The 20,033-nt window shown below is 35.3% G+C and overlaps 1 pseudogene; it reads right to left on the bottom strand.

Annotated features, from left to right (window-relative positions):
• Positions 1-4,358: 4,358 nt before the first annotated feature.
• LOC103600866 lies at positions 4,359-4,722 on the bottom strand (annotated as a pseudogene).
• Between the last annotated feature and the right edge of the window lie 15,311 nt (positions 4,723-20,033).

Raw genomic sequence — 20,033 nt, 5'->3', positions numbered from 1 at the left:
ACTTACACTATTTAATTCTGTTTATATTCCTCTCTTCGTTATCTTACATTTTACCTTCACATATAGTGTATATCCCACAATATGTAGTATTACTCTTGATTTAAGTAGTCAGTAGTCTTTAAGATGTTTTTTGAATGTCTTTTTTATTTACCCATGTATTTGCCTCTTCTGGTATTCACTCCTCCTTGCAAAATGTTGTTTTCATTTGGGGCCATTTTTTTTTTTTTTTCACCTTGCTGAACTTCCTTTGAAGTGTAGGACTGCTGGCAGTGAGTTGTCTCAGCTTTTATTTTCTCAAAATATCTTTATTTGCTTTCATTTTTGATGGTTATTTTTCCTGGGTATAAAAGTAGTTTGGCAGTTCTTTTTCTTTAAGCACTTTAAACACCTTATTCTATTGTCTTTTGAATTATATTATTTTTGATAAGAAGTCAGCTATAATTCTCTGTTTTTTCCTCAGAATATTATGTACCTTTGTGGGGGGGGGGGTTGTCTGGCTGCTTAAAAAAATTTTTTCCCCTTTATCTTGGCTTTCAGCATTCGACTATGATAATGTCTAGTTGAGTAATTTTTTTTTTTCTCTCCTATTATCTTGTTTAGCTTTTGGTGAGCTTCTTGAGTCTGTGTGTTGATGTCTTTCATCAACTGTGGAAAACCTTAACTATTATCTCATAAAATGTCCTATCCTTTTTTTTACTTTTGGGAGGGACTTTAGTTTGTATGTTAGATTGTTTGGCACTGTCTTCCTTCGTATCTCTTATACTATGCACTTTATTTTTTTTTGTTTTTGTCATTTTTTTCCTTTGGTTAATTTATGTTGGCCTGTCTTCAAGTTTATTGATACCTTCTTCTGCTATGTACAGTCAGCTTTTCTTAGCCCACCAATGAATTCTTAATTTTAGATAGCATTTTTCAATTCTAGAATATTCATTTGGTTCTTTTAAAGATATTCCATTTCTTTTTTTCTTTTTTTTCCTTTTTGTCTTTTTTCGTGACCGGTAATGGGATCGCAACCCTCGGTGTTGCGCCCGCACCGCGCTCAACCAGTGAGCGGACCAGTCTCTATATGCGATCCGAACCCTCAGCGGGAGCGCCGCCGCACTCCCAAGTGCCACACTCTACCGAGTGCGCCACTGGGCCGGCCCAAGATATTCCATTTCTTGGTTGAAATTTTCCACCTTTTCCCCCCATCTTTATCTCTTCTTAACTTATACATAATAGCTAATAATAATAATAGTTTAATAGTTGATTCTCTGCTAATTCCAATATCTAAGTCATTTGTGCATCTTCTTTAAATCATTTTGTCACTTGATTATGGATTATGTTTTCCTCTTTCTTCACATGTCTCAGCATTTTTCTGTTGTTTGGTGGACACTGTGTTTAAAAGAACTGTAGAGGCTGGAGTAAATAATATTTTTCCCAGAGAAGGAAAGCCTTTTCCCATGTCAGGCAGCTATGATGAGAGACTGATTGCTTGGATTTGATAAAGTGCTGAGTTGGATAAAGGTTTGGTTACAGTTTTCTTTGTTCAAGTTCACATTTACTTCACATGTCTAGAGTGAGGTCTGTTCTGTGTGATTGTCAGGCCTTTACCTTTAGCAGGACTTTGGGATCCAAGCACCATCTGATTATGGAGATCTTGCTTTGATAATTCCTCTGTTCCAGTTGTGGATGCCTTCTCCATTCTTACTGGCTTGAGATGGAGTATTTGGGGATGGGTGAGTGGGGAGAGAGGGTTTCCATTCTGGGTAGAATGGAGTTACAAATAGTGAAAGCTATAGTGAGGAATTTTGGCAGTGAGTTGCCAAATATAGTCTTTTTTTTTTTTTTTTTTCCTTTTTGTCTCTTTTTTCATGTCCAGCAACGGATCGCAACCCTCAGTGTCGCGCCCGTACCGGACCGGGACAGGCCCCTAAATATAGTCTTTTAAAAAAAAATTTATTTTATTTTATTTTGTCAGTATACAATGTGGTTGATTATTGTGGCCAATTACCGAAACCTCCCTCTGCCCCCTCCCTCCCAACAATGTCCTTTCTGTATGCTTGTCATATCAATTTCAAGGAACTGTAATTGTTATGTCTTCTCCCCCGCCTCCAGTTTTTTTGTTTATTTATTTATATATTTTTAGCTCCCACAAATAAGTGAGAACATGTGATATTTCTCTCTCTGTGCCTGACTTGTTTCACTTAATATAATTCTCTCTAGGTCCATCCATGTTGTTGCAAATGGCAGTATTTCATTCTTTTTTATAGCTGAGTAGTATTCCATTGTGTAGATAAACTACATTTTCCGTATCCACTCATCTGATGATGGACATTTGGGCTGGTTCCAACTCTTAGCTATTGTAAAAGAGTGTTGCGATGAACATTGGGGAACAGGTATACCTTTGACTTGATAAGGGACTGATGTAAGTCGATTAGAACCATGTCCTCCCATGATTCTGTAAGATCTGTTTCTGATTATCTTTGATTATCTATTTTCTATAACTCTACCTCTTGGTTTTGGTCATTCCTTTTCAGCCACATTAGCCTTCTCCTACTTTAGGGCTTTTATGCCTGCTGTTCCCTGTGCCTAGAATATTAGTTAGCTCCCTTACTTCATTAGGGTCTTTACTCAGAAGTCAGCTTCTCATTGAGGTCTTTCCTGGCCACCAGATCTAAGGTTCTAAGCCCTTCTTTGTGTCCCCTTTTTATTTTGTTTCCCTCTTTTTAATTTTGTGTATGTAGCAATTACTAATCACTATTTATCTTATTATCTTGTTTTTCTGTTTTCTTATCTGTCTTTCCTATTGGAGTAAGTTTTATGACAAGTTCATTCTCTTTTCCGCTGTGTATTCATCCTTCGCATCTGCCTGGCACATAGCAAGCGCTCAATAATGTTTGTTTTATGGATGAATACCATTTTAAGGAAGATAACTCTGACATCAGTGTATAGAATGGGCTGAGTGAGGAGATAACTAGTTAAGAGATGAAAAGGATGAAGAGGTGACAGAGGAATAAAGAGAAAGAGGATACATAAGGAAGACATTTTTGAGATAGAAGAGATAGGATTGGCTAGTAGAGTGGATAGGAAGTGAAAAGAATGGGAGGAAATAATTTGTTATGTAATTTCTGGCTAGAGAGAGTGGCTAATTGGTACATTGTATTAGTTAGACCTATATTAGATACACATAGGAAGTGAAAAGAATGGGAGGAAATAACTTGTTATGTACTTTCTGGCTAGAGAGAGTGGCTAATTGGTACATTGTATTAGTTAGACCTATATTAGATACACAATAATCATATGTTGAGTGAATAACTATGCAGAGATAAGTTGTTACCTTTTGCACTAAATTTTGCTTGCAAATGTAATTTATTTGGCTGCATGGTTTATTTTCACTCTTTGGGTTCCTTTCAAACTTACCCTTATTCCAATTTTAGGATTATGTTTCCCCAGGACTTTAGGACAATTTAATGTCATAAGTCCTTTCGGCACTGCACTGCAATATTTCAGCTGAAAGATTTCCCCCCTGGTTGTCTACTTTCATAGTTTGGTATTTTCAAAGTTTGTTGCTTCTGTCCATGTTGGTAAAGAAGGAAGACAGATTAAGCTATGTAGGGCTTATGATGTTTGCACAAACCTTTTTGTGACTAATTCTTTACAATTTAAAGAAAATAAATTTTCATTCTTCTATTTAGTTTCTCCCTATTCTCAACTTGTTCAAGGTTCTTGAAATTCATTTAGTTTTGCATTACAAAGAGTCTTACTTTTAAATGATTATCAGTACACCAAGTAATAACATGTAACAAAGTTCTTGAATTCTATCATCTAGTAATTTTGATTAAAAAAATTAAAAGTAGCCCAGACAATTATACTAGTATTCATTGTTTTATAACCCTTAACTGAAATGGACTACTTTAAGGCTGGCTGCTGCTTCACATATTTTACAAATTATTATTTACTACTTTTTCATAGCTAAAGCCCCTGACCTTAAGAAAGTATTAGGGAAAAAATTATTTAATCCCTTTCTTTCTTCAAAGAATTGTTCATTTGTTTAACTAGATCTAAGAAAAGAGTCAACATTAGTATTTATGTTGCTTGAGCTAAAAGGCATAGGAAAACAGATAATATATACCCATTCAATTTAAGAAGTACGAGGTATAGAGATGAAATCTTTGGATAAGTTCTGTACAACTTCTGTATAAGTGTGTACAAAGAAACTAGACTTGCTACTGTCCAAAAAGTGAAGTTACCTACTATATAACATACAGATAATTTCATATCTTTTTGTAAGAATATAACTTGAGCTTTGTTAAAGCTTTATATTCCATGATGGCATCTAAAATGCCAATCCATGGGACAGATGCTTTTTTCTTCCTCTATCTGTTTATGCAGTAGTTTTCATGGATTTCTGGCCAGATGTCACAGACAAAGGCTTAAGAGGTTATCCAAGACTTCATCCCTGTTCTGCTGGAAATAGGTCTGGAGGATGTCATCTTCTCCTGGGTCTCTTTCTCCACTTCAATGCTGCAACTGCCGTGAGATGCCAGAGCTGCAGTTTCCTTAGCCTTGAACTCTTTCTCTTTCTGCAGGCAGTACTGTTCAATTTCAGCGTAACCCTCTTTGGCCTGCTTCAGCTTCTGGTTCTTTCATTTGCAGGCCACAGACACTCTCGGTGGACTGCTTTTCAGCTCCAGCAGCTGCTGGATCCCCTGCTACTGACTGGCAATGGTGGTGGCAACTCTGAGGCCGAGGCAAGTGGCCTTAATCTGCTAGATGGCCTGTCAGGTCACCTGACCCGGCTGCCCACAGTCTGCACCTGTGCTCTTCTGCTTGAAATTTAAAATAGTGATTTCTTAGTACTGATTGAAATTCCCCTGATAAAATTACTTTCATAAGTTATTAATTCAAGTGTATATGTTTTAAACAAAATTTTTAAAAGGATTAATTAAACCATTTAAACTGGTTTAATTTGGGCACTGTTACTGCAGATCAGTTAGTTTAAAAATCCAAGTGTATATCAGATGTACCACTTATAATCCTACATTCATAAATTTGAGAGAGTGCAATAAAGAAAATAAATATTTCAGAAATAGATTCTGATTTCTGATTTTAAAAAGGGATGTAAATAAGTTAAATACACAATTTTATTCTTAATGTTATATTTTTCACATAGTATGTTTTGACTATAGTAATGCTTGTACCAAGTTAAAATAATAAATTATTTTAATATTGTCAAAATTTTCATCTGAATATATCTAGTTTTTAATTTTCTTAGAAAACTTTAAGTATTTCAAATAAACCTTTTGATCACAGGTTTGTGCTTGTGCAAATTCGTAGTATTTGCACCATTCTGTGGTCTTCTCATATATAATACAATCATGTTTACTTCTGTTAAGTCTTGCAATATATGGGAATTTTGATAAAAATCCATACGTATGTTCATAATAGTAAAAAGTTAATGATAGAGCCAAAGAAATGGCTGAGATACTAAAAGGAGAATGAACTATCTTTTAAAAATTGGTTTAGTGCAGTGATCATACTCATTGTCCTCAAGGATCTCTGGGATACATTTCTATAAATGGGAAGCATCTTCACTATAAATTATAAACCTTATTTTAAAGAAACTCAATAATCAAAAATTTAACCTTAAAAACAAGTTCTGTACCTTTCTACTTCACCCTATTTCCATAGATTTCTTTTATTCTGGTTTTATTTTGACTCCCTTGAGAAAATAGGCTAACTTAACTTTTTCCAGATTTAGAATGCTCTGACCTAGACTCATGCTTTTCTTTCATGTCACCAAGTATCTTGCAATAAAAAATCCTGGTTCTTTAGAGGAATTCCTAAGGGATTCTTAATGCCTTACCAAGAAGGAAAGTAAGCTGGTTATTTTTCTAAACCAAAGTGGAGCAAGAAACCCTTTAATTTTTTAGTATTTTACTTTCAGTAAATTGAAAAAGCAAGTAACGTCAAAAATGACATCTTTATTATTAGAATGAGACTGAACATTTTGCATGTGTAGGGGAGGCCAAACTTTACTTCTATCATCTTAGGGTCTCCAGCTGAGCCTGAGAATTAAATTGACATAAGACAGATGAACAGGAGAAAAGTGTACAGATTTTTACGTGTACGTGGAAGCCCCCATAGGAAAATGAAGACCAACAGAAGCAGTTAGAGCAGTACACTTATGTACTAAGTTGGAAAAGAGTAGTAAATTATGAAATTGTTGCAAGACAAAGAGGCTTAGGCTAAGGTAGTTAATTATGAAAAAAAGGCTAGAAGATAAGGGTTAGTTTAACAAGGTTGGTTTGTATAGATTTCCCTCAGCCCTAACCCCCCATTTCTGGTGATAATGTTTCTTTTCTTCTGGTACAGAGAGGGTACCTTTCACATGGAAGTTTCATCTCTTTCTTTGAGGAAGAAAGAGGAAGGTCAGAGTGCCCTTCATGCATCTGCTGTTTTTCACATGCCTTTAACTCAAAATAATCCTTGTGCCAAAGTGACGTATTTTGGGGTAGCATATTCTGCTGTCTTTCACATGTTTCAACTTTCTAATGAAATATGTTTTGTAAAGTTATTTCATGTAGTCAATAGCATATATTGGTAAAGTAATGTTGTACAGTTCCATGAATTTTAACATGTGTAGATGTGTGTACCTACCACTGCAATTAGTATACATCATGGTACAAGTTACATCATGTTGTTCCTTTCCAGTCATACCCTTCCCCCATCCCTTACCCAGGAAACTGATGAGCTGTTCTGTAGTTTTCTTTTTTTGAGAATATCATATAAATGGAATAATACAATGTGTGTCCTTTTAAGACTGGCTTCTTTCACTTGGCATAATGCCTTTGAGATTCACCTAAATCGTTGCATCAAGCAATAGTTTGTTCTTTTTTATTGCTGAGTGGTATGCCACTGTATTGATGTATTACAGTTTGTTTATTCATTCATCCTCTGAAGAACATTTGAGTTATTTCCAATTTTTGATGATTATTAATATGTTGCATCAAGCAATAGTTTGTTCTTTTTTATTGCTGAGTGGTATGCCACTGTATTGATGTATTACAGTTTATTCATTCATCCTCTGAAGAACATTTGAGTTATTTCCAATTTTTGATGATTATTAATAGAGCCACTATAAACATTCATGTACAGGTTTTTGTGTGAATATAAATTTTCATATCTCTAGGGTCAGTGCCTAAGAGTAGGATTGTTGGATCATATGGTATGTTTAACTTTACAAGAAGCTGCCAAGCTATTTTCTGGAGTGGCAGTATCATTTTCATTCCCATCAGCAATTTAAGAGAGTTCCAATTCCTCCACGTCCTTTGTAGCATTTGCTATTGTCAATTTTTTTATTTGTTTGTATTTTATCCATTCTGTTAAGTGTGTAGTTGTAGCTCATTGTTTTAATTTGCATTTCTCTCATGGCTAATGAATATCTTTTCATGTGTTTATTTGCTTTTTATGTATCCTCTATGGTGAAGTGTATTTTCAGATCTTTTGACCATTTTTTTCAGTATAAACTCCACTTATTCATAGTGTGTTATACTTTTTATCCATTACTGAATTTGATTTGCTAATGTTTTGCTGAGGATTTTTGTATCTATGTTCATAAGAGATATTGGTCTGTGGTTTTCTTTTTTTGTAATGTCTTTATCTGGTTTGATATCTGAATAATTCTGTCCTCATAAAATTGGGAGTGTTTCCTCCTATTTTCTGGGAGGAATTATATAAAATTGTTATTTCTTTAAATGTTTGGTACAATTCACCTGTGCAGTTATTTGGGCCTGGAGATTTCTTTTTCATGAGTGTTTTTTTTTTTCCTTCCCCTTTTTGTCTTTTTTCGTGACCGGTAACGGGATAGCAACCCTCGGTGTCGTGCCCGCACCGCGCTCAACCAGTGAGCGGACTGGTCTCTGCATGGGATCCGAACCCTCCAAGCACCGCACTCTACCAAGTGCACCACCGGGCTGGCCCTTCATGAGTTTTTTTTTAACTACAAACTTAATTTGTTTAATAGTTATAGGAATGTTCAGGTTACTGTTTATGGGATAGCAACCCTCGGTGTCGTGCCCGCACCGCGCTCAACCAGTGAGCGGACTGGTCTCCGCATGGGATCCGAACCCTCCAAGCACCGCACTCTACCAAGTGCACCACCGGGCTGGCCCTTCATGAGTTTTTTTTTTAACTACAAACTTAATTTGTTTAATAGTTATAGGAATGTTCAGGTTACTGTTTAATCTTGGGTGAATTTCAGTAGTTACTATTTATTAAAAGGTACATTTAGAAGGCCAGGTTCTTCTTCTGAATAGCTATGTGACCTTGGGAAATGTACTTTATCCTTTAACCTCTCTGGTCCTCCTTAATTTGTTCATCTAAAAAATCAAAAGGTTAGATTTGTCTATTTTTAAGGTTTCTCTCAGTTTTTAAACTTTATTATTTTGGTGGGATAAGAGTATGTGAAGTTTATGTGAAAGGATTGCGAGTCTATTTCTCGTTTCATCTGTCATTTATTGAACATTAGTTAACTTAGATTTACTTTGCCTTTAAACAGAGAAGTTCCATGTTTTCTTCTAGTTAATGGATTATTGATGAAAAGATGTGGGTAGAAACAAGCCTATTTATACGTGATGTACTTATGGACGTGAAAAATTACTTTCACAAGGTATTTATGTAACAAGACGTAAGACATCATGTGTTAGTTTTTAATGTTATATTTTCTTGAAAATACTAAATTATCAATTTAGAGTTTTAGAGATAGAAAAGCATTTCTCTTTTGGTGATTTTCCTTCTGAATCTTCTTGATTAAAAAAGTCATTCATTTTGGGCTACTTAATAGAGAAAATGTTTTCATTAGTACTTTGTGTAAAAATCATTTTTAAAAGGTGGCATACTGTTGTATATTCTGTCTATTTGCTGTGTTAGGGCAAAGTGAAAGTAGCATACTGATTTACTGCTGAAGGAAACATTAAGTTGCAGGCTGCAGCTGGAGGATTTTACGTAGGCACCTGTGGGTTTGAGTGCGTTCAATATACAGACTGCAGTAGGAGGCTGGCACTGACTCTGCTGACTCCGGTATACTCCTTCACTGCTGTTCTGCCGATTTCTCCGCTTCCCAGAAGACAAACAAAATGGTGCAGCACGTACAGGGCTTGGGAAAAAAATAACCATCAATATGATCCAGAGGTGGGTTTGCTACACTGAACAGGGGAGAAAATTGTTTAACAAGATTAAAGGCTTGGATATAGTTCAGTATGTCAGATGTCCTTAGCTGTTTTAATATTTGATTATGGCCATTTAAGAACGAAACTGTTATAGTTCTGAAGTCTGCATGTCCTCTCTCTATATAGAGGTTTAGGTATATATTGCATGTGTAACATTAGTAAATACATGCATGGTAGCTTATAAACAGATTTATATTTGTACTAAATATGTGTGATGTGTGTATGTGTATATGTAGATACAGATATAGATATGTGGTCATGAAGATTTTTTTATATTAATACTAAATATTTTAAAAAGTAAGCACTTATAGGTTTATATTTTTTCTGGTGCACATTTGTCGAAGCTCCTGCCAATGTTCTTTCTTTATATTGTTCATTTTATAATAGCAGAAAGCATCAGTAGAGCATTCTGGTGACTTATGAAAAATCAGAGTGAACACTGGAGTTGGCACTTCATATTTTATGGATGACTGTAATGCAGTGTGAGTGTGCATTACACATAGTCATGATTTAAATGATTATCTCTTTTATGAAACCAAAATGTTTGTAAGAACGGCCATGTTGTGGACAGTGAGTATAAAATAAAGGAGAGGGAAGTAGGACAAAAAAAATTTCTCTTTCCTTGGTTTCCTGAGCAATCCTCAGAATTGACTCAAGGCAGTGTCATTTTAGAAGTACAGTATAGAAACAATTGTATATCAAGCATAGAAAAAAATGGAGGTTTAGTTTCCCACCCCGTCCTGGAAGCACTTTGCTTATGTACTCGTATATTTTGGGTTTCAGTGGCTGCATGGTACTGGGGAGCTGTCTAGTTGAGACAAGATAGGTTTACTTAAGCCACACCCAACAGATTCAGCTTTTTTATGCATTCGGGCACTATTTTAATCCTGTGCTGATTTGTAACCAACATGTATGGGATGCCTTTGAGTTGTAAAATGAAAGAAAATACTAGATTCGCAGGTTCCAGCTTAATATGTTTTTGAATATCTGAGTTGCTGTATTAATAGCGTAGAAGAGCAGTATTTAAGTTATGCAGCATTATCTCTGGCAGAGAGAGAGAGAATATGGTTACAAGTGCACTGCAAGTATTCTGATAGTGTGGGTAACAATGCTGCTGGTATATTAATTTGGTAAGTATTGTGGGTAGTAAATTGGGGTATGACATTCAGGGTTTCTGATTTTATTTGAGAAAATATTTGTCCAAACATTTTAAATACTTGACTTAAACTTTAAAAGCACAAAAAATTTACAAAGGATTCAGCCTGAATTTAAAAGTCTATTTATAATGTTTTATTCCACACTAAAGGCATTTTTTATGTGATTAGAATTAACAACTGTATGGCTGTCTGTCACTGTCTTGTATTACCTCACCCACTTTTCTGTAGACAGAAATCATAAGGAATCATTGTTAATCTTAGTCTAGAGTGCTCATCTGGTGTATTTTCAAACACTCTTTTAGGCAAAGCAAATTCACTCTATCTTCTTCCTCCACCCCCCAAAAAACACCTCTTATCTGTACTGTATTTCTGATTTTACTCAATAACACAGAAGAATAGAAGGCGGTTTTATGTGCCAAATTTAGTGACAATAAATAGCTGTATAGGTTGAAATATACTGTATTATTAGAATATTTCATGTATCTGAAATGTTATATAACTCTGATGGAATGTTGCAGATGAAACAAAGAAATCTGATTGGTTCTTCACAAGACAAGCAGCCTTGAAATCCATTCTAACCAGAGGCTGCTACAGCAGCCTGGGTAGTTAGCATCACAGTAAAAACAAAAATGCTTTGGAGAAAAGAAAATGAAGTTGCTAAAGCATTTTAGGTAATCCTTATCTTTGAGCATTTTATTTCCTTGTAGGCTTTTTACCCCCCTCTTCAGCCTCTATTTTTTTTCCCCCTTTGCTTATTGTTATTTAAAGGAAGTGTTATATGCTTATCAAGTTAATGAACTTTCTGAATAGTATTGTTTAATGATCTAGAAGAGTCTCTCTGAAAAGAGTTTTATGTTAAGTGATAGAATGGGTTAATGAATAACAATTTCAGAACATGTATTAAATATGGATTAGTGGGACATGTTGGGGGAAGGGGGAGGATGCGATGGAAAATAGTTTTGAGGAACCAGCCACTAATAGTAACTCATTGGCCCCTCCCTTCCCCATCATATTAAAATTCCATTAGATAGAATCTTCTAAGACTTCTATGTTGCTTGGTGAGGGGACATTGTTATTTACATTCATACCGCAGGATATTGCAAGTCAAAACAGGTGGAGAATTGTTTGCTGTCTGCTGGCTATTAGGGATACCCTTGAGATGTGAGAGTATTGTATGTTAGCTTTTATGTTTGTTATTCTCGGCTAGATCATCTGCTGGAATATAGTGGTCAGTTACAGTACCAAATATGCAACCCTTCTGTGCTTTTATAGAAAATATTTAAAATATGCCTGTAGTCTATTCTACTAAAATTTGAGAATTCTTATATTAAACAGTAGGTCAACTTCATTTATCGGATCTGAGGGAGGGAAAAATTACTCTGGGCAGGAATGAGCATTTAAAATTAGGAGAATGAATTACATTGAAAGGAAGAGGAGAAGCATCATAAAATAAGGCATATTGAGAGAGAAATATCTAATATACAAATTGTTCTGATAAAAATCAACAATATCTAAGGTTCCATTTCTGTGCTTATTTTCTTAATTATCCAATATGCTAATAGAGTCAAGCTGAAGGCAGCTGGCTGCAAGTGTTACATGCTGAAAACAAAATGGCTGGCAAGGATTAGTTCTGTAAATGTGCGATAGAGAGCTGGATGCTATTAAGATATCTTTTGTTCAAGGGGAGTGTTACAAAGTGAAATGATGAGGGATTGACAGGTTGTAGATACTTTGGCAATAAAGAAACATCTTTATATTTAAGAAAATGTACCAAATACTATTGACAGGTTGTAGATACTTTGGCAATAAAGAAACATCTTTATATTTAAGAAAATGTACCAAATACTGTATTACAGCACAGACAAAAGGTTTTACACTATATAAATACAATAATTCATTTTCAACTAAGCAATAAAAAACTCTTGTTAGTATTCACTTAGCCGTCATATTGTCTTTGTAATTCCAAGACCCAGGTAGTTTCTGAGGGTGTTTTATTTATGAATCTTTCCTATTACAGCACAGACAAAAGGTTTTACACTATATAAATACAATAATTCATTTTCAACTAAGCAATAAAAAACTCTTGTTAGTATTCACTTAGCCGTCGTATTGTCTTTGTAATTCCAAGACCCAGGTAGTTTCTGAGGGTGTTTTATTTATGAATCTTTCAGATTAACAATGTGGTTAAGGGTAGAAGAAATAAATGAAGATTTTGTTACATTCTTGGGATGGGGATATTAAGAGATGAGTTTCTAGGAGTTTTATTTATTTATGAATCTTTTATATTAGCCTACATTAAGGATGGAAAAAATAGAATTACAGGAAAATTTAAGGATAGCAATGAAAATATAGTTTACAAAATGACATTCATAGATTTGTATTTTAGGAGAGATTTTTCTCTGTATCATCACAAGCCTTTTCCATTGATTTTTAGCAATTGTTGAAAGATTAAATGACATTAAAAATTTTTGATGAGTTTGGATAGATTGAGAAATAGCTTTGGGAATTAATTAAATAGGTTGAAGATAACACATTATTAGTTTACATGTCTAGCTCTCACAATGTGATGGCTTATGTATTTTAAAAGGGCAAAAATGTAAATTTGTCCTCCTCACCTCTCTAGCACATAGTACAATACCCAAGTACTTAGTGGGTTCTCAGTAACTGAGGAATGAATAAATAATAACAAATGTGTATTTGTGCACACACACACATAATTATTCTAATTTAATTTTCACAACCTTATGGGGTAAATTTTATCATTTTACTTTTTTTTTTTTCCTTTTTGTCTTTTTTCGTGACCGGTAACGGGATCGCAACCCTTGGTGTCGCACCCGTACTGCGACCGGCAACGGGATCACAACCCTCGGTGTCGCTCCCGCACCGCGCTCAACCAGTGAGGGGACCGGTCTCTATATGGGATCCGAACCCTCGGCGGGAGGCCCTTATTTTACTTATTTAACAGATGAAGAAACTGAAGCAGACAGAAAGAGGTTAAGTGACTTGACCAAAGTCATACAGTAAGTAGTGGAGCCAGGAGTTGTACGAGTGTGGTTTGCAACTCTCATCGTTTCGTCCTCTGGTAACTGAAGATTAAAATGTGTTAGCATTCAACAGTATCCTTAGCCCTCAGAAACATGCGTTCTGTACATATTCTGGCAGAAACTGTAGAGCAGGGAAAACCTTTCTGCTACATCTTTCAAATTGCTTTAATTGATATTTTGTTTTCTAAAATCCTTTTTCAGTGATTTAGCTATAGCTGATGGCCATTATCATCATCAGCTAATGCAGATGTACAGTCCTAAAAGCTATTTAAAAGCCCTGTAATAAGTGTATTCAGGAAGCAGGTGGAAAATGCGTGAAGCTTTCTATCCTCCCCAAGGCTGCCAAAATCTAATCAGTGTAGTTAATTACAATTTTTGAATATTTCTGAACTTTGTCTTCTTTTCTTTACTCTTCATTTTCACTTTTTTACTTCAGGATTTCATCTTATCTCACTTAAATTATTGTGTCTTCAGTCTCAGTATCCTTTAGTTCATTTTGTTTTGTTTGTGTCTTCAGTCTCAGTATCCTTTAGTTCATTTTGTTTTGTTGTAAGAATGAATTTTCTTAGAAGTGTATCTGATTTTTCTAAAATATAAATCCCTGTAGCTTTCAAAATAAAACGTGGCATGGTTTTTCACTAGTTCTCATTGCTGTAACCATATCTTAACGCAGATACACATAAATTTAGAATTTGTTTTTTAAAAAGTTTGAATCTTTTTTATTAGAGATGAAAAATCCCAATATGAATGTATCCATGAACAATTTTTAGTTTAGTATTGTGCGTTTTAAAATTTACTGAATGCTATTCTCTTTATAACATTTTACAACTTACCTTTTTTGCTCTTGTTGGTGTATATGGACCTCATTTATTTTTTACGTATTGTGTAGTATTCAATTTTGTGAACACATGTCTTTCATCCATTTCCCTTCTAATAAAAAAAAATTTTTTTGTCTTTTTTCGTGACCGGTAAGGGGATCGCAACCCTTGGTGTGGTGTCGCCCACACCCCGCTCAGCCAGTGAGCACACCAGCCACTCCCATATAGGATCCGAACCCGCGGCGGGAGCGCTGCTGCGCTCCCAGCACCGTACTCTCCCGAGTGCGCCACAGGCTCGGCCCTCCTTCTAATAAAAATTTAACTTTAATTCAGTTTTTGTTGAGCGCGTGCATGCGTGTGATTACAAACAATGCTGCAGTGAATATCCTTATACACATAACAGAGTTTTTCCAGCGGCTATATCTAGAAGTGGAATTGCTGGGATGTAGCTTATTTGCATTTTCACTTTTAGTAGATAATTTCTGTATTATGTCACTGTACCAATTTATATTCTTCTCGAAGTATTTGAGGTTCCTGTTTTGCCATATCCTTGCCAACATATGGGCAGACTTCATTTTTCCCAATCTGGGAGACGAAAGGTAATATCCTACTGATTTAATTTCTGTTTCTCTAATTCCTAGTGAGGTTGAACATCTTTTCATGTATTTATTGGCCTTTTAGATTTCCTCTTTTGTTAATAGCCTTCTCATATCCTTTGTGCATTTTCTGTTGGGTTATTTGTCTTTTTCTTATTGATATATAAGAATTCTTTATATATTCTAGATAGGGATCAGCTAACTACAGCTCATGAGCCAAATTCAGCCTACAACCTGTTTTTGTGCAGCCTGTGAATTAAGGATGATTTTTATGTTTATTTTTAAATGATTCAGAAAAAAATTAAAGAAGAATAAAATGTCACATCTTAGAAATTCAAACTTCAGTGTCATTTATTTACTGCTTTTGCATTACAATGGCAGAGTTGAGTAGTTGTGACAGAGAACATATGGTCTCCAGAGCCTAAAATATTTACTCTCTTTACAGAAAGAGTTTGCAGACCCCTATTCTAGATTGATGCTTAGTCTGTGATATTTATTGCAGTATCTTCTCTCAGTCTATACTTTATCCTAAAACTTTGCTTTTAGTTTTAGAACCCAAACTCCAAACTCCTGTTGAATAGAAGTTTAGAATTTGAATTTATTCAAATTTGTCATTCTTTTTTGTCTGGCATGTCGTTTCAGGAATCTTTCCTAACTCAGAGACCACAAATATATTCTCCTATATTGTATTTTCTTGAAATAGTTTTAAAGTTTTGTTTTTCACTTCTGGATTTCTAATACATTTGGATTTTTTCTCTTTCCCTTAATTTTTTGGTAAGGAGATTTATAGTGTGAGGTGATCTAATTATTTTTTCTCATATGGAGAAAGCCAGTTTCCCACATTTTATTGTTGAATAGCCTTTCCTTTCTCCAGTGATTTATAATTTCAACTTTCTCTTGTACGAAAAGTTTGCTTTATTTGCATGTGAGTCTGTTTTCTGGGTTCTTTATTGAGATCTTTATTCTTTGGTTAAGTATTGCTATATTCTACTTGGTCCTAATGATTCCTATTATCCAATGACTTAGCCATCGCTGTATCACTTCCTAGTTCCTTGGGAGAAAAATTCAAAATGTAATACTGTAGTAAGAATCTTACTTAATGATAAGTTAGGGAAAGGAATATTATTTTTGAATTTTATGTATTTTATATACTAAGGTCATGTTGTTAGCTTTAGTAGTATTTTTTTCCTTAAAATATTTTTATCTCATATTTTAATTTAGGTACCCACAAGTTCATGGTATATTATACTAAGTACTTAAAAAAACAATAAAAACAAAGTTATTACTTAGGCATATCAGGATGAATAAAGTATAATTTATTGGAAGAAAAAAATTTGAAGTATATTTAGATAATATATTATCTTTTGGTTTTTTATTACTTTGATTTTTAAATGAGTGTCAGTATATTTTAACATACTTATCAGTCGAAGCAGAAAGAAGTTGTGTCTTTCCTTGGGGGTGAAGTGGAGAGAAGATTTGATTTTTAGTCTATCAGTACCTGTCATTCTATATTTGTGGGGGTATGGAATATAAGGGATTATTTTATTGTGAACCATGTGACATAATAAAATAAAAATTCTCTATTACTAATGTCTTTGAAAATTATACATCCTCATATGTGGGGGCAGGAATTTTGGATGAAAACCATTTTGTCCTGACTCCCCAGCTATATAGTACTTGTTTTCAGGAATCTCCTTTAGATATCTGAAGGTAGAGATCAGAAACTGAAAGAAAGCCAAAATCAGGAAAACAAAGGGAGATGTGATTAGAAATGAAGCTGGAAAAGTAGAACCTTATAGACTGTGTTATACTTACGGAAGATTATTTAAACATTATAAGTATTAAATAGGGTAACTAGTAGGCTTGCATTTCCAAATGATTACTCAGCTGCTTTGTGGATATATGTTTAGAAGAGAATGGATGGATATAGGAATGGATGCAGGTTGTAGATGGAGAGAGGTGGATGGATTCAAGAGACATTTAGGAGGAAAAATCAACAATATTTGGTGATGAATTTATTGAGATGGGGAGCTCTGATGGAGAAGATCAGGTTTGAGAGGAAGTTTAGAATTTCATGTTTGGATGTTTTGAGTTTGCGGTATATTTGAGACATCCAAGTGGAGATTTCAAAAAGGTAGTTGTTATATAGACAGATCTTTACAGTTTACACACAGATTGATGAATAGGGGCTCCCTAGTAGAATGATGTATGTAAAAATAATGTATATAGGAGAAGAAATATATCTTTACCTCACCCACTGCTAGGTTCATGATTGTGGCCCCTGTAACAAAAGACAGATTAACAAAAGAAAAGCATACAGGTTTCTTTAACAAGTTTTACATGACACTGGAGCCTTCTTAAGAAAACGAAGACCCAAGGAGATGGGTAAACCTGTGTATGTTTTATACTAGATTTAATGAAGTGGATAGTCGTAGGGAAGTATGATTGGATAGAAAAGTGTGATCTAATGGTAATAAATAGGACAAACTTAGGGAGGCCTGTTCGTTCAGATTCTTCTTTATGTCCCTGTGTCTTCAGAGATAAGGATATTCCTTTCCTCCAGGTATAGGGAAGGTACCTCCTCTCTAATGAGGGTTTTATGACCTGCTTTAGGGAAGAAGGATGAGAGGAAGGGGTGAGAGTGACCTTCCTGCTTCTGTTTTCTCAAATGCCAAGGTGTCATATTTTGGGGTGGCACATCCTGAACCCCATCATGTAACATGTAAATATTTGAGTTGAGATTGAAAATCTTTGCAGAACTCCAGTTTAGAAAGCCTTATTTGGTTTTCAAAAATAAAAAACTAAAACAGGGGATTAAATAATTTCTTTTCCGGCTGTTCATGTTTCCCTCCATCTAATTCTAGGCCTAAAATTAATGAGGTACTAAGTAGGGTTAAAAGTAAATCAGATTTTAAATTGAGCCCTTGGTAAAGTGGCATATTATTTCTCCTTTCTAACCCCCCATCTTCTATTCTCTATCTTAGTTAATGACATTATAATCAGTCCAATGAAATTCTGAAATTAAGAATTCTAAGACAACCAGAATTCCCTTCTTTCTCTCATTTCACTAATGCAAATTAATGAGTTCAACTGCAATTTTTTTTAGCAGCTACTATGTGTCAGATACTGTTCTAGGCATGCATGATAGAGCATTGAGCAAAAAAATTATTTGCCATCATAGAACTTATATTTTAGTGGGGAAAGATGGCCCAAATTAAGATAAATAAGTAAAATATGAAATATGTTAGATCGTGATAAGCACTAAGGAGAAAAATGAAGCAAGGAAGGAGTGAAAACTGTATCTATATAAATATGGTGGTGGTGGAGTACCATTGTAGACACAGTTGTGAAAGAAGGCATCATTGAGGGGACATTTAGTTATCTACTTGAAGGAGATATGGGAAGAAGCCATGCTGACATCTAGGAGAAAAGTATTCCAGGCAGAGGCCTTGATATGGGTACATTAGAGTAAAGTTCAATGACGGGAGCCAGTATGTTTTAGAAAAGTCAGAAAGTCTAGAAAGTCAGAATAGTAGATGAGGTCAGAGAGGTAATGGGGGCCAGATCATGTAATGCCTTGATCTTCATACTTTGACTTTTGCTCTTATTAAGATGAGAATCCTTTTGGAGAGTTTTTGTTTTTTTTCCTTTTTGTCTTTTTTACTGACCGGTAACGGGATCACAACCCTCGGTGTCGCGCCCGTACCGGGGACTGGCAACGGGATTGCAACCCTTGGTGTTGCGCCCGCTCCGCGCTCAGCCAGTGAGCGGGAACCGGTCTCCACATGGGATCTGAACCCTCGGCGGGAGCACCGCTGCACTCCCAAGCGGCGCACTCTCCAGTGCGCCACCGGGCCGGCCCCCTTTTGGAGAGTTTTGAGAAGAGTTTCATGACCTGATTTGTGTTTAACAGAACCATTCTGATTGCTGTGTTGAGAATAGATTGAAGTTGGGCTGGTACAGAAGTAAAGAAACGATGTTATAGATGAAGGTGGCTTGGACTTAGGGTAGTAGTAACAGAGGGTGAAAAGTAGTTTGGGTATACAGTCACGTGCCCCATAATGATGTTTGGGTCAATGAGGGACCACATATACAACGGTGATCCTGTAAGATTATAATACCATATTTTTACTGTACCTTTTCTATTTTAGATGCACAAATACTTACCATTGTGTTACAGTTGCCTACAGTATTTAGTACAGTAATATGCTGTACAGGTTTGTAGCCTAGGAGCAGTAGTCTATACCATATAGCCTAGGTTTGGAGTAGGCCAAACCACTGAGGTTTGTTTAAGTACACTCTATTATGTTTACATGACAAAATAGCCTAACAATACATTTCTCAGAACATATCCTCATCGTTAAGCGATTTGTGACTTTGCTAGTAAGGTACAGCTCACAGGATTTATTACTGAATTTTATTTGCGGTGTGAGAGAAAGGAGTTAAGGATGACTCAGGTATTTGGCTAAAGCAACTAAAAGAATGAAATTGCTATTTACAGACATGGGGAAGATTGTGAAAGGAGCAGGTTCGTGGAGAAATATTAGGACATACTCAGTTTTGAGATTCCTATGTGGTATGAAAATGGAGATGTAGGGCAGGCAACTCTATAAATATGGAGTTCATGCACAAGGTCCAGGCTAGAGGTATAAATTTGGGAACGGTCCACTTATAGATGAAACATAAAACCATGAGTGTGAGATAACCAAGGGAATATATATATATATATATATATATATATAAGCAAAGAATTTAGAAAAGTGAGCCCTGGGTCCCTTCAACATTTAGAAATTGGGAAGATGAAAGGAGAACAAGCTAGGGAGACTGAGAAGAAGGGGTCAGAGAGGTAGAGCAAAACTGGAAAATGTGGTATCTTCGAAGTCAAGGGAAGAGAAGATTCAAGGAAGAAAGAATGATTAACTGCATCAAATGTTGATAGTCAGGAAATAATGATGAGAACTGACCATTGGATTTAGCAATGGACTTTATAGGAGATCTTGGTAAGTGTGGGTAATCTGGAGTGGTGGAGCAAAAATCTAATGGGAGTGGAAGAAAGGAAAGAGAGAAGTTGATGGCAGTGAGTAGAAATGATTCTTTCAAACGGGTATTGTCTTTGCAGTTCTGTGTCTCAAATATTTCATGAACCTACCCATTCCTCCTTGTTCTTAATGTCAGTGCATTTGTTTAGGCTTTCCTTTCCTCTGGG

Source organism: Galeopterus variegatus, unplaced genomic scaffold (assembly GCF_000696425.1).
Source record: "Galeopterus variegatus unplaced genomic scaffold, G_variegatus-3.0.2 Scaffold3489, whole genome shotgun sequence".
Lineage (NCBI taxonomy): Eukaryota > Metazoa > Chordata > Mammalia > Dermoptera > Cynocephalidae > Galeopterus > Galeopterus variegatus.
The sequence above is the reverse complement of the archived record's forward strand: the minus strand, read 5'-3'. Positions and strand labels throughout refer to the sequence as shown.